Here is an 11,994-nt window from a genome sequence, read left to right on the forward strand (position 1 = left end):
CTAAGGTCCCAGTTCAACAAAATATTTAAGCATATGCTTTAGTCCATCCTAATTCAACAAAGCACTTAAGCACATGTTTAACTTTCGGCCTATGCTGAAAACCCATTGAAGGACTAAAGTTAATTATGTGATTAATACTTTACTGAATAGGGATAGATTGCTGAATTAGGGCCACTGAGGGTATGTCTACATAGCAAAGAAGAACCTGTGGCTGGCCCATGCCAGCCGACTTGGGCTCGCGGGGCTCAGGTTGCGGGACTGTTTCATTGCTGTGTAGACTTCTGGGCTCAGACCGGAGTCTGGGCTCTGGGACCCTTTCACCCCACAGATTCAAGAGCCCTGGCTTTCAGCCCTGCCCTCCCCCACAACTACCCCTCATCAGTCAGTGGAAGCACTTCTGGTGAGGACACACACCACCGACAGAAGGAGGGTCATAAGTAGGGTTGTCAAGTGGTTAAAAAAAATTAACCACGCGATTAATCGCGCTGTTAAACAATAATAGAATACCATTTATTTAAATATTTTTGAATGTCTTCTACATTTTCAAATATATTGATTTCAATTACAACACAGAATATAAAGTGTACAATGCTCACTTTATATTTATTTTTGATTACAAGTATTTGCACTGTAAAAAACAAAAGAAATAGTATTTTTCAATTCATTTAATACAAGTACTGTAGTGCAATCTCTTTATCATGAAAGTTGAACCTACAAATCTAGAATTATATACCAAAAAACCTGCATTCAAAAATAAAATAATGTAAAATTTTAGAGCCTGCAAGTCCACTCAATCCTACTTCTTGTTCAGACAATTGCTCAGACAAACAAGTTTGTTTACATTTTCAGGAGATAATGCTGCCTGCTTCTTGTTTACCGTGTCACCTGAAAGTGAGAACAGGCATTCTCATGGCACTCTTGTAGCCGCCATCGCAAGATATTTACGTGCCAGATGCACTAAAGATTCATATGTCCCTTCCTACTTCAACCACCATTCCAGGGGACATGCGTCCATGCTGATGATGGGTTCTGCTTGATTACAATCCAAAGGAAGGAGGACCGACGCATGTTCATTTTCATTATCTGAGTCAGATGCCACCAGCAGAAGGTTGGTTTACTTTTTTGGTGGTTCGGGTTCTGTAATTTCCACATCGGAGTTGCTCTTTTAAGACTTCTGAAAGCATGCTCCACACCTTGTCCCTCTCAGATTTTGGAAGGCACTTCAGATTCTTAAACCTTGGGTCGAGTGCTGAGGCTATCTTTAGAAATCTCACATTGGTACATTCTTTGTGTTTTGTGAAATCTGCAGTGAAAGTATTCTTAAAATGAACAATATGCTGGGTCATCATCCGAGACTGCTACCCAACATGAAATATATGGCAGAATGCAGGTTAAACAGAGCAGGGGACATACAATTCTCCCACAAGGAGTTCAGTCACAAATTTAATTAACAAATTATTTTTTTTAACAAGCATCATCAGCATGGAAGCACGTCCTCTGGAATGGTGGCTGAAGCATGAAGTGGCATATGAATGTTTAGCATATCTGGCATGTAAATACTTTGCTATGCCAGCTACAAAAGTCCCATGTAAATACCTGTTCTCACTTTCTGGAGACATTGTAAATATGCTGCCCACTTCTTTATCACCTGTAAATGTAAACAAACTTGTTTGTCTTCGCAATTGGCTGAATAAAAAGTAGGACTGAGTGGACCCGAAGGCGCTGAAGTTTTTCATTGCTTTGTTTTTGAGTGTAAAAAAATCTACATTTGTAAGTTTCACTTTTACGACAAAGATTGCACTACAGTACTTTTATGAGGTAAATTGAAAAATACTATTTCTTTTGCTTATCATTTTTACAGTGCAAATATTTGTAATAAAAAGAATATATACTTTGATTTTAATTACAACACAGAATACAATATATATGAAAAAAATCCAAAATATTTAATAAATTTCAAGTGGTATTCTATTGTTTAACAGTGCAATTAAAACTGTGATGAATCACGATTAATTTTTTTGAGTTAATCATGTGAGTTAACTGTGATTAATCAACAGCCCTAGTAATAAGTACCCCTGTGGAGAGTGGTTCCTAAATGATACTGAATGGAAGGGAGCTTTAGAAATTTGAGTAACAGTAGCAAAATCTCCAGCCTCTTTCTTCGCAAGAAATATATTACTTTTTAACCATTTACAAGGTGGTGTCTGGAATGTGCAAGTTCCAACAAAATTAACTTATGAATAAACATGAAGTATCGGGTCTGTTCCATCGACTACTGAATGCAAGGGTAGTTTGCTTTACTTCAGTGGAAGTAGGCGCAGGCCCATACCATAAAGAACATGGTTTTGGCTACAGCAAAGAATTAGGGCCTAATTCAAAGCCTACTGAAGTTAATGGAAAGACTTTCATTGATTTCATTGGGCTGCACGGGTTCAGTGGTGGTGCTAGGTATAAGCAGACTAAGCAATTACTTAGGGCCCCAAGCAGCTCAAAGGGGTGGTGATTTAGTATTACCCCCAAAATACCATTCATCATCTTTAATGTGGATGTTTTAACAAGTGTGTTAGCATGCGCTGTGTTGGTAGATTTTGGGTTATGTAAATGATGCAATTAGTAGTTTTAGGAAGCAGATATGGGGGAACTTAAAATATTCCTGCTTAGGGCCCCCAGTGAGCTAGCACCACCGTTGCATGGGTTCATATGTGAGAATGGACACACAAAGTCCATAGGAAATTGTGAAAGAATGGAAGAGTCTTGAAACTTGCTTATATAATCAGTTTTCCCTATGGAGAAAAACATTATAACTTTTCTAGGATTCTATTCAAGTTTATGGAAAATGGTGTGCTCTAGCTCAGAACACCATTATTAACAAAGTCCCTATGATTTGCCGTGGAAGGTCAGTTTACCTTAAAATGGTGTCCTTTTATGATCACAATGTTTCTTATAAAGCTTTCGGATATCCAGCCTTACAAAATGGTGACATGGATTGGAGATAGTTAAACATTCTAAATTACTGATCGAAAGAGAAAAGAATTATTTACATGAATATATAAGGAACTAACAAGAGCAAGTCAGAAGATTAAGCCCAGTCATTAGAAAGCTGATTGGTAGGAAGTATAAAGTCACAAATAAAGGTTATTGGGATTTCAGGATAAATTTAAGGAATAAGTGTAACCGCAGAAATACCATAGCAACACCATGGCAACTAACTGATGTAAATGCTAATAATAATGAGGTAAATAAGTAAGTAACCAATTAACAGTGTGACTCCTCAAAGATATGGCGTGCAGAAGCTCAGATAAGGAAAAAGGTGCTGAGACACACATTTATATGTATGAAATCAAGGGGCATCAGTGTAACCTACTGTAAAGATAATCCCTAGTAGGGAAAGGTTTGATTGATGTAATGAAGACCACCTACAGATGGTAAAGTATCTTCACAAGGGATGATGTAAGTAAGATCATTCAACAAATGTGTAGAAAATGTAAGAAATCCAAATATTACACTGAAATGTGCAGAGAAAGAAGGAAAGTATATGCATTAAATGCAAGATTTCTCAAGTGAAGAGGAAGAGCTGTTCTTAAGCAGAGTAATAGAGGAGGCTGAACACTCATGACTGGCTAATGAAAATGTATGCAAATAGCACTTATGTGACACATAAAATAGACACTGGGGCACAAATAAATGTAATAATAAAAATGAAATAGAGAGATGTAATGAGCACATAAAAGTGGAAGAGTCAAAAGTATCTGTGAAAAACTTAATGGAGGAACAATGTTAATGTTGGGAGAATACTCACTGACTCTTAAATATAAAGGGAAAATGATAAAACAAGAGTTTGTGGTGGTATATAGAGGCAACCAACCAGTCTTGGGCCAGAGCACATGTGAGATTTTGGTCTAATTAAGAGGATGTATGCTAGAGAGAGACGGAAAGACAACTTAGGACCAGATAAGAAAGCATCATAAAAGGAACAGTCATAAGAGTGGAACGCCTGATGGCTGCATAGAAACTTTTTAAAAACACCATAAGAGAGGCTCAAACTATGTCTACTTCAAATAAACAAAAGACAGTAGGAGGACAAAAAAAATGCCACCATGGCTAAACAACAGAGTTAAATAGATGGTTAGAGACAAAGACATCTTTTAAAAATTGGAAGTCAAATTCTACTGAGGAAAATAGAAAGGAACATAAACTCTGGCAAATCAAGTGTAAAACTATAATTAAGCAGATCAAAAAAGAATTTGAAGAGCAGCTAGCAAAAGATGCAAAAAAACCAACATTTTTTTTTGAAGTACAGCAGAATCAGGAAGCCTGCCAACCAATCAGTGAGGCCACTGGACAATCAAGGTGCTAAAGGGGCACTCAAGGAAGACAAGACCATTATGAGGAAGCTAAATGCATTCTTTGCATCAGTCTTCCCTGCAGAGGATGTGAGGGAGACTCCCACATCTGAGCCATTCTTTTTAGGTGACAAATCTGAGGGCGTCTCCCAGACTGAGTATCAGTAAGGGAGATTTGGGAACAAATTGATAAATGAAACAGTAATAAGCCACCAGATGGCATTCACCCAAGAGTTCTGAAGGAACTCAAATAAGAAATTTCAGAACTACTAACTGTGGTATGTAACCTATCACTTAAATCAACTTCTGTACCAGATGACTGGAGGATAGCTAATGTAATGCCTATTTTAAAAACAGGCTCCAAAGGTGATCCTTGCAATTACAGGCAAATAAGCCTAACTTCAGTACCAGGCAACTTGGTTGAAACTATATTAAAAATAGAATTATCAGACACATAGATGAACACGATATGTTGGAGAAGAGTCAACACAGTTTCTGCAAAGGGAAATTGTGCCTCCAAGTACAGATTCTTGGAGGACCACACTATTTACCTCTTCTCATTCCTACCCTTCACTTCCTATCTTTTAAGCAGTTATTGATAAGAGGACTATAAGAGGACTTTCCCTCTTACCCCATGACTGCTTACTTTGATTAAGAACCTTTGGTGTGGAACCTTGTCAAAGGCTTTCTGAAAGTCCAAGCATGCTGGATCACCCATGTCCTGTTTTGACCCTCTCAAGGAATTCTAATAGATTTGTGGTTTTAAACAGGCTCAAGGCCTTCTCCTAAGCAACCAAATGGACAGGACTTCTGGTTAACAGAGAGCCCCAGACCTTAGGGAAGGATTGGAAAGACTTGGCCTACTGAGGTCCTATAAGACTAGGTGCTAGTTTTGAGTTGAAGCTGCTACGACCTTGTGACCATAGAGGAGACCCTTTTGTGGCATTTTGAAGGACTGCTCCTGCCAGACCCATGTTAGAGTTGGGATGATCTCTGACAAGCTTATTAACATGCATATTTTTATTGTTTTTAATGTTTTTTTTCTGTAGTGCTTTTACATTAAGAATAAAATAGGCTTGCATAGGAAGTGCTGTGCAGTGACTTATAACTGGTAAATGCACTGTTAACCATCTCTGAGGAGAAAGGTAAAGCAGGTCTGCTTATGGTTTCTGACTTTGTTGGTGAATTCACAGTATTTCCGGGTTGCACAGCTCCTGGATCATACGTGGTCAGGAGACTTGTGTCTCCACTCAAGAGGTGATGGTCAGGGGATCCAGAAGCCTGAAACCGGATTGCTAGACTATAGAGGGGGAGTACAGTGCCCTGAACTGTGACATAAAAGCATGACCATTATATTGGTATATGATTTCTGTTTATCTTAAATTCATGTCCAACATGAAAATACCTGCTTGTTTTTATATTGTGAATAATAAAATGTAATGAACACACAGAGATTTTTCTTATCGATTTTTAGCTTTAATTTTTCAAACACTTTTCATTAATGATGTTTTGAGACTCTCTAGTGCAATTCACTGCTAGATAAGGAAGAGCCATCTTCTCTAGCTCTGGATGTCAGAGGGGTTGCTTGGATGTAACTGAGAGTAGAATTCAACCCGTAATTTTATGTTGGGTGGGAGTTTATTTTTGGTTTGTGTAAAACATGCAAAACAAACCTACAAAGATGGCATGAGTCTTGCAAAACAATGTAGTGTGTTGTTTTTCAGATGTTTATTAATGATGAAAGAAATCTTATTTTGGCATTACTTGAATTCCATTATATTGTTGTTTCAAGTTCCCGATGTACATTTGGTAACATTCTTGGATGTTCTTGTGGTATTCTTTGTTTTTTAATCACCCAGGAGAGAAAATCCTGTCTGTGAAAAGAGGCTGATAATATATTGGGTAGATTCAAATGAGGAAAACTTATGGACCTTGATCATGCATTTTTATGTTAGTAAATATTTTTTTCTGTTAATTCATCCCACTAAATGTTACAAGGGCAGCACAGAAATTCCTTACATTCCATATCCTGGGTAAGGTCCATGTAGCCTAGAAGTCATATAAAAGCAACTATTGTCAAACTTTCCCTTTATTGTCCTATTTATAGCCACAAATTAAAATCAGTAAGGAAGTTACCCAAACATTTTTCAGATTATTAGCATTCTTTGGTCACAAAGAACTTTTCCCCAGACAAAGAAATATGAATCATATTATCACATAAATTAAACATTTGATATTTTCAGAAAATTGAGTTTAGTGGGCATGAAGCAGAGAGAAACTTCACATAGTTGTTGCCCACATCTTAGAGCTAAGAAACATCAAATTATATCCACCCAAATTGCTGTATTTTAACTTCAAGTAAAGAAACATTTGCTGGCTGTACATTTTATTTGTTTCTTTCATATCGGGCAAACTATAAAATTCCCAGTCCTGATATTCAGCTCCTGTTCTCCATTTATGCATGTGCACATACATGCATCCACATTTTGCAGATGCAATCACCTCCAGGCACCCTTGAAAAATTCTAACATCTGGCCAAATGGTTTTTATGGGTACAAATTGAAATTCCATGACTGAGATTTTCAAAGTTTCCTAAGTAATTTGGAGGTCCAATTAAAATCCCATCCAAACCTCTCAGACTTCTTTGAAAATCTCAGATGAATGAAGGTGTTAGAATTTTAAAGTGTGCATGCTGCAAATGGGTGCATGTGCAAATATGAGTATTTTTATGGATGTGGAAGGTGAGTCCAGATGAAGATTTGGCCCAATAAGGCCATGTTCTGCTGAATATTGTATTATTAATATTTGCATAACATTTGCAAAAACATCAGCAAGAAACCTATATGAATTGTACAAAGGATTTTAATCCAAATAGCTCTGTGGTAGGCATATGTGTTGATGTGTGTGTGTGTGTGTGTGTGTGTGTTTCAGTATCTGTTCCTATTGCTCCTTTCCTACCAAAACCCACAAGAGAAACAATTTAAAGATAGCTATTTGTTCCGTGACTAAAAATGTTCTATGTAAATGAATTTTACATATTTCTTATGCCTTTAAACAAAGGTAAGTCACAAGCATTTCAAAGCAAAGTGAAAATGTAAGAGATGAAATAAGATCTCGATGTTTTCACATCAAGATTGGATGGCTTTTTGGAAAATATGGTTGTCAAGTTACTGGGCTCAATATAGGAGTAACGGCGTGAAATTCTGTGGCCTGTGTTATACATGAGGTCAGATAAGATAATCTAATGATGCCTTTGGCCTTAAACTATGAATCTATAAATATGAAACATGAAATGAAGTTTTTTGCATTATAAAATCAGGATAAAATATTTTCATCTCTTTTGCTCAGCACTAACTGTGATAGCATTCAAGAAATATCTGCAAGAGATATTACTGTACTTGTAGAAACTATCATTGTGAGGTAGTTTTCAGATGGCAAATAAAGCATCATTTCTATAATTACTACTTGTTGAAGATGTCAAAAGCATGGTGTTATCCACATTGTATAAAAGGTCATAACAATATTTACCAAATGTGTGCATCCAAATTACCAGATTTTTCATTTTTTTTTTAAAGTTGCTTTGTAGTTTAGAGAGCAGTAATCTTAAAATAGTACACAGAATAACCAAAAAGTGTGTGTGTATGTGGGGGGAAGGATGGCAGAGCACACGGGGCAGAATTTGACCCAAGATATTTTGGTCTGTAAGTCTCTTTCAGGCTATATACCTTGTTTATACATGAGAGCTCTTTGACTGCTGTGCTAATCATGGAATGTTTATGAATTCTTAGTGTAGAACACTCATATTTGCAAGGTCTTTAGTTTTAAAACATATTTGTGATTCCTTAGAGTTTTCTAGCGTTATGTGTCCACAGTAACAATGCGTTCCAAAGACTGTTGTCTCCCAGTATTATGTCACCAGCATGATTGGAATATTGAGCTATGGTTAATGTGATAGAGATGCCATGACTTCTTTAGATATCTTACATGCTGAATGTAAACAATTCTAATAAATAGTTGGGTTTGAAGGTCTCTGTGTGTAAAATCATTGTCATCACTCCACCTGAGTCTTTTATAATGAGAACTGGTAATGGAATCATGACATTTGAAATGTATAGAATTTTATCAAAGTCATGAGTAGGTGTTTCTTTCATTATTGTTAAGAATAGCAACAATGGTTCTCTGTATCAGAAAAAAAGTAACAAAATACAAGCTCTGTGACAGGGCAATGGAAAGCTAACCTCAGGGAGAACCCACAGAGGAGCATGCACAAGAACAAAACCAGCTTTGAATTCAGAGGGTGTTCCATTTCTGTTACCATTACTCACCAACCAAAAAGTGGATATGTGGGACTGCAGATGTTCCTCAACATTCCTCATTCCTGGAGAACAGACCTTCATGCACTGGAGTAATGGCTTGAAAAAGCATTCCAGGATCTGAACCTAAGGAACATCACCATCCTCCATAGATTCATACAATTTAAGGCCAGAAGGGACAGTTAGATTATCTAATCTGAGCTCCTGAATATGCTATTCAATTATTGAATAGCATTGGGCCTACTTCTGATCCTTGCGGAACCACACTAAAAAAACCACATTCAGATATGATCCCCCATTGACAACTACTTTCTGAGATCTATCAGTTAGCCAGTGCTTAATGAAATTAATATTGGCTGAATTGAGATTGTATAGTGCTAATTTTTTTTTGTAATCAGAATGTCATGAGGTACTATATCAAATGCCTTACAAATGTCTAAATATATTACATCTGTGTAGTTACCTTTATCAACTAAGCTTTTAATCTTGTCAAAGAATGTAATCAGATTTGTTTGACAAGCCTTATTTTCTATAAAACCATGGTTAGTGGCATTAATTATATTCCTGTCCTTTAATTCTTTACCAGATGAATCCCATATCAGCTTTTTCCGTTATTGCCTTATAGTATATTAGACTGTCCTTTTATGGACCTTAAAATAGAATTAAACCCACAAAGTGTACTAATTTTTTGTTCCTCATATACCTCAAAGGAGCCCAGGAGGGTGAGGGAGTTTTCTTAAATTACTCCCCCTTCATAGTTGAAAATTAAAAAAGAGTCACTGGGGAAAAATCAGAATATATATTCAATATTTAACTTTGTTTTTAAGGGAAATTTTAAAGGCTTTTAAATTATATTTTAAAATTAGGATTTTGTCTGCTTTGGGATGTTTGATGCTGCCCTTGCTGCAGTCATTTTTGGATGTTCTACAAAGGAATTATGAAGACCTCCAGGCCAGGGTGTAAAACAACTGGATCAGAGTTCAAATCAGGTCATATCCAAACCATCCATCTGTGTTATTTAAAAAAGATTAAAAATGTCTGTGGTGTATGCAGTGCATTTTAACAATTAAGCAAACAGCTTTTCAATTCTTCTTTAGATGTTAGCTACATAAAATCTTTGTCCCAAAGATACTGTACTAATTCTGGTTAATCAGATTACCTGCTAATCCATGTTTAACGTGTATGTTGCCAGATAGCTTCTTTTTCTTCTGTAGCCTAATCACAGGCATAAAACAGCTTGGCTTATTGTACAGACTACGCAGTCTGCTGCTGATTTACAATACCCATTGCCCAGTGAATGTCTGTGTCATAATTTACTCCTTTAATTTGCTCAAAACCTTTATTGTGAAATAGGCATAGATTTACTTTTGTTTATTTTCAGTTTTCTGGTATCATTTACCACATTCCCCAGGGTTGGTTAGTACGAAGAGGTATTGTTGGAAAGGAAGGGATCCTGGGAATAAGTACTGTTTCTTTAATGTCCTGGGAGCACAAGAATGGGCAGGGCAAGACTCCTCTGTCTTGATTAATTGAGGATGACCCAGGAGAAAGGGGACTAGCATATAGGCTGCCACTTCGCTCATAGCAGGGCATATACCATCAGAAGAAGATTTGCTTGCTGAACCCTCCTAGTTTCAGGGTGAAAAGACTAATTGGAGAAAAAGGGTCAGCTGGAGGGGAACGTGGCTGAGGCTTTACAGCCGCTCCTAATTATAAGCCACCTCTAGGAGGAAGGCTGGGGACTCCAGGTTAAAGAGAGAGAGAGGGAGACTGAGGTATATCCTGCTCTAGGAGGAGAGTTTGGGACCCCCACCTTGAGGTGGGACAAAGAGACACTGTTTAAAATACAACCCCAGTTCCAGGAAAGGGGCTGAAGGGATGTCCTGAACAGGGGCAAGAAGCCAACTAGGACTCTTTATGTGGACCCAGTGTGGGTGTGAACTGGGCAACTAATGAAGTAAGTTACACTGTGTAGAAAGACTTAGTATATCAGACCCAATGAAAGAGGTACATATTTTGAACCAACCTAATTTGGATAAGTGATTGAAAGAACCCAAGAGGACACTGAGTGCAACACACACCAAAAGGGGCCAGAAGGGGGCCTGCTGGGCCATGACAATACATATCCAAATTCCTCACCTGAACGAGTTTCTCATCTTAAAATTGCATATATTATGGATGCCTCTTCCTCCTCACTTTGTTTTTCCAGATTGGGAAAAGACAAATAGTTGGAGGAGAGATGTTTGGATTTTCTACTTGGTGTATCAGACACTTATGGGATTGGAGAGGAAATCTTTATTACAAAAAGTGAACTCATCTGTTACTTTGATTTCTTGTAAGTGGTCTAGAGAGTTCAGATTACTTTTTTCTGTTCCAATCCATCAGCTGAACTACAACTTCAAAGAACAATTTTCATTTTTTAAAATATTTTGGTTTGTAGCTCAGTAGCAGACCTGTGGCTATTCAGCATTAGAACTCTGCTTACACAGTAGTAAGGTGTGTCTAAACACTTATCAGCATGTAAACTGTCCAACCTTGAGAATGGCTGGTCGGGTGCAGAAACCAGGTATAATGGATATAGAACCATAGGAATATAGGCCTGGAAGGGTTCTTGAAGACCAGTCCAACCCCCTGAGCTGAGGCAGGACCAAGTAAACCTAGGCCATCCCTGACTGATGTTTGTCCAACCTGTTGTTAAAAATGATTTACCATTGCTTTACTGGAACAATGTGTGGAGCTATTTAAAGATGTGGGTAACTTGTGGACTTCTGGCTGTGTCTGCTGGGAGTATTGTAATAGAGGTGCATGACCCCTTGGAGATTCTCCCTGTAAAATGTTTGCACTTCTGGACTTCAGAGAGGCACTGACTTATGCAATATCTTCCAGTACCCAAGTAGGATGCAGTCATAGACTCTGCCTTTGAGGGTAGGTCTACATGAGGAGACAGATGTGCTAGCTTTGCTCCAGTTAATGTTGTAAAAATATCAGTGCAGCCAGGACTAGCAAGGGTGGGGGCTTGGGCTTGCCACCCAGGAATATACCCAGTGGGTTCAGCTGAGTTTGTATGCAGGCAGCTAGGCCAAGCTGTTGTCCATGATACCATCAACTGTACCGCTATTTTTAGAGCATTAGCTCGAGGAGAGCTAGTGCTAGTCTGTATACCCACGCTGGGAAGCACAGTCCCAGCTGCAGCATAGACATGCCCTGAGAATGCTCTTTTGGGGTGGGGACGGTGATGTCTTTTGTATTTGGACAGTATCTAGCATGTGGGTGGTACTAGAAAAATAAAAATAAATAATAATGAGAGACAAGGAATGTTACGTGGATAAGTAGCATGC

The 11,994-nt window shown here is 37.9% G+C and overlaps 1 long non-coding RNA gene across 1 annotated transcript; it reads right to left on the reverse strand.

Moving 5' to 3' along the window:
• Positions 1 to 657: 657 nt before the first annotated feature.
• Positions 658 to 925, reverse strand: LOC122462333. Its single transcript, XR_006284818.1, has 2 exons — positions 886 to 925; positions 658 to 796 (listed from the first exon to the last, which is right to left on the reverse strand). It is a non-coding gene; the product is annotated as an uncharacterized LOC122462333 (long non-coding RNA).
• Between the last annotated feature and the right edge of the window lie 11,069 nt (positions 926 to 11,994).

Source organism: Chelonia mydas, chromosome 1 (assembly GCF_015237465.2).
Source record: "Chelonia mydas isolate rCheMyd1 chromosome 1, rCheMyd1.pri.v2, whole genome shotgun sequence".
NCBI lineage: Eukaryota > Metazoa > Chordata > Testudines > Cheloniidae > Chelonia > Chelonia mydas.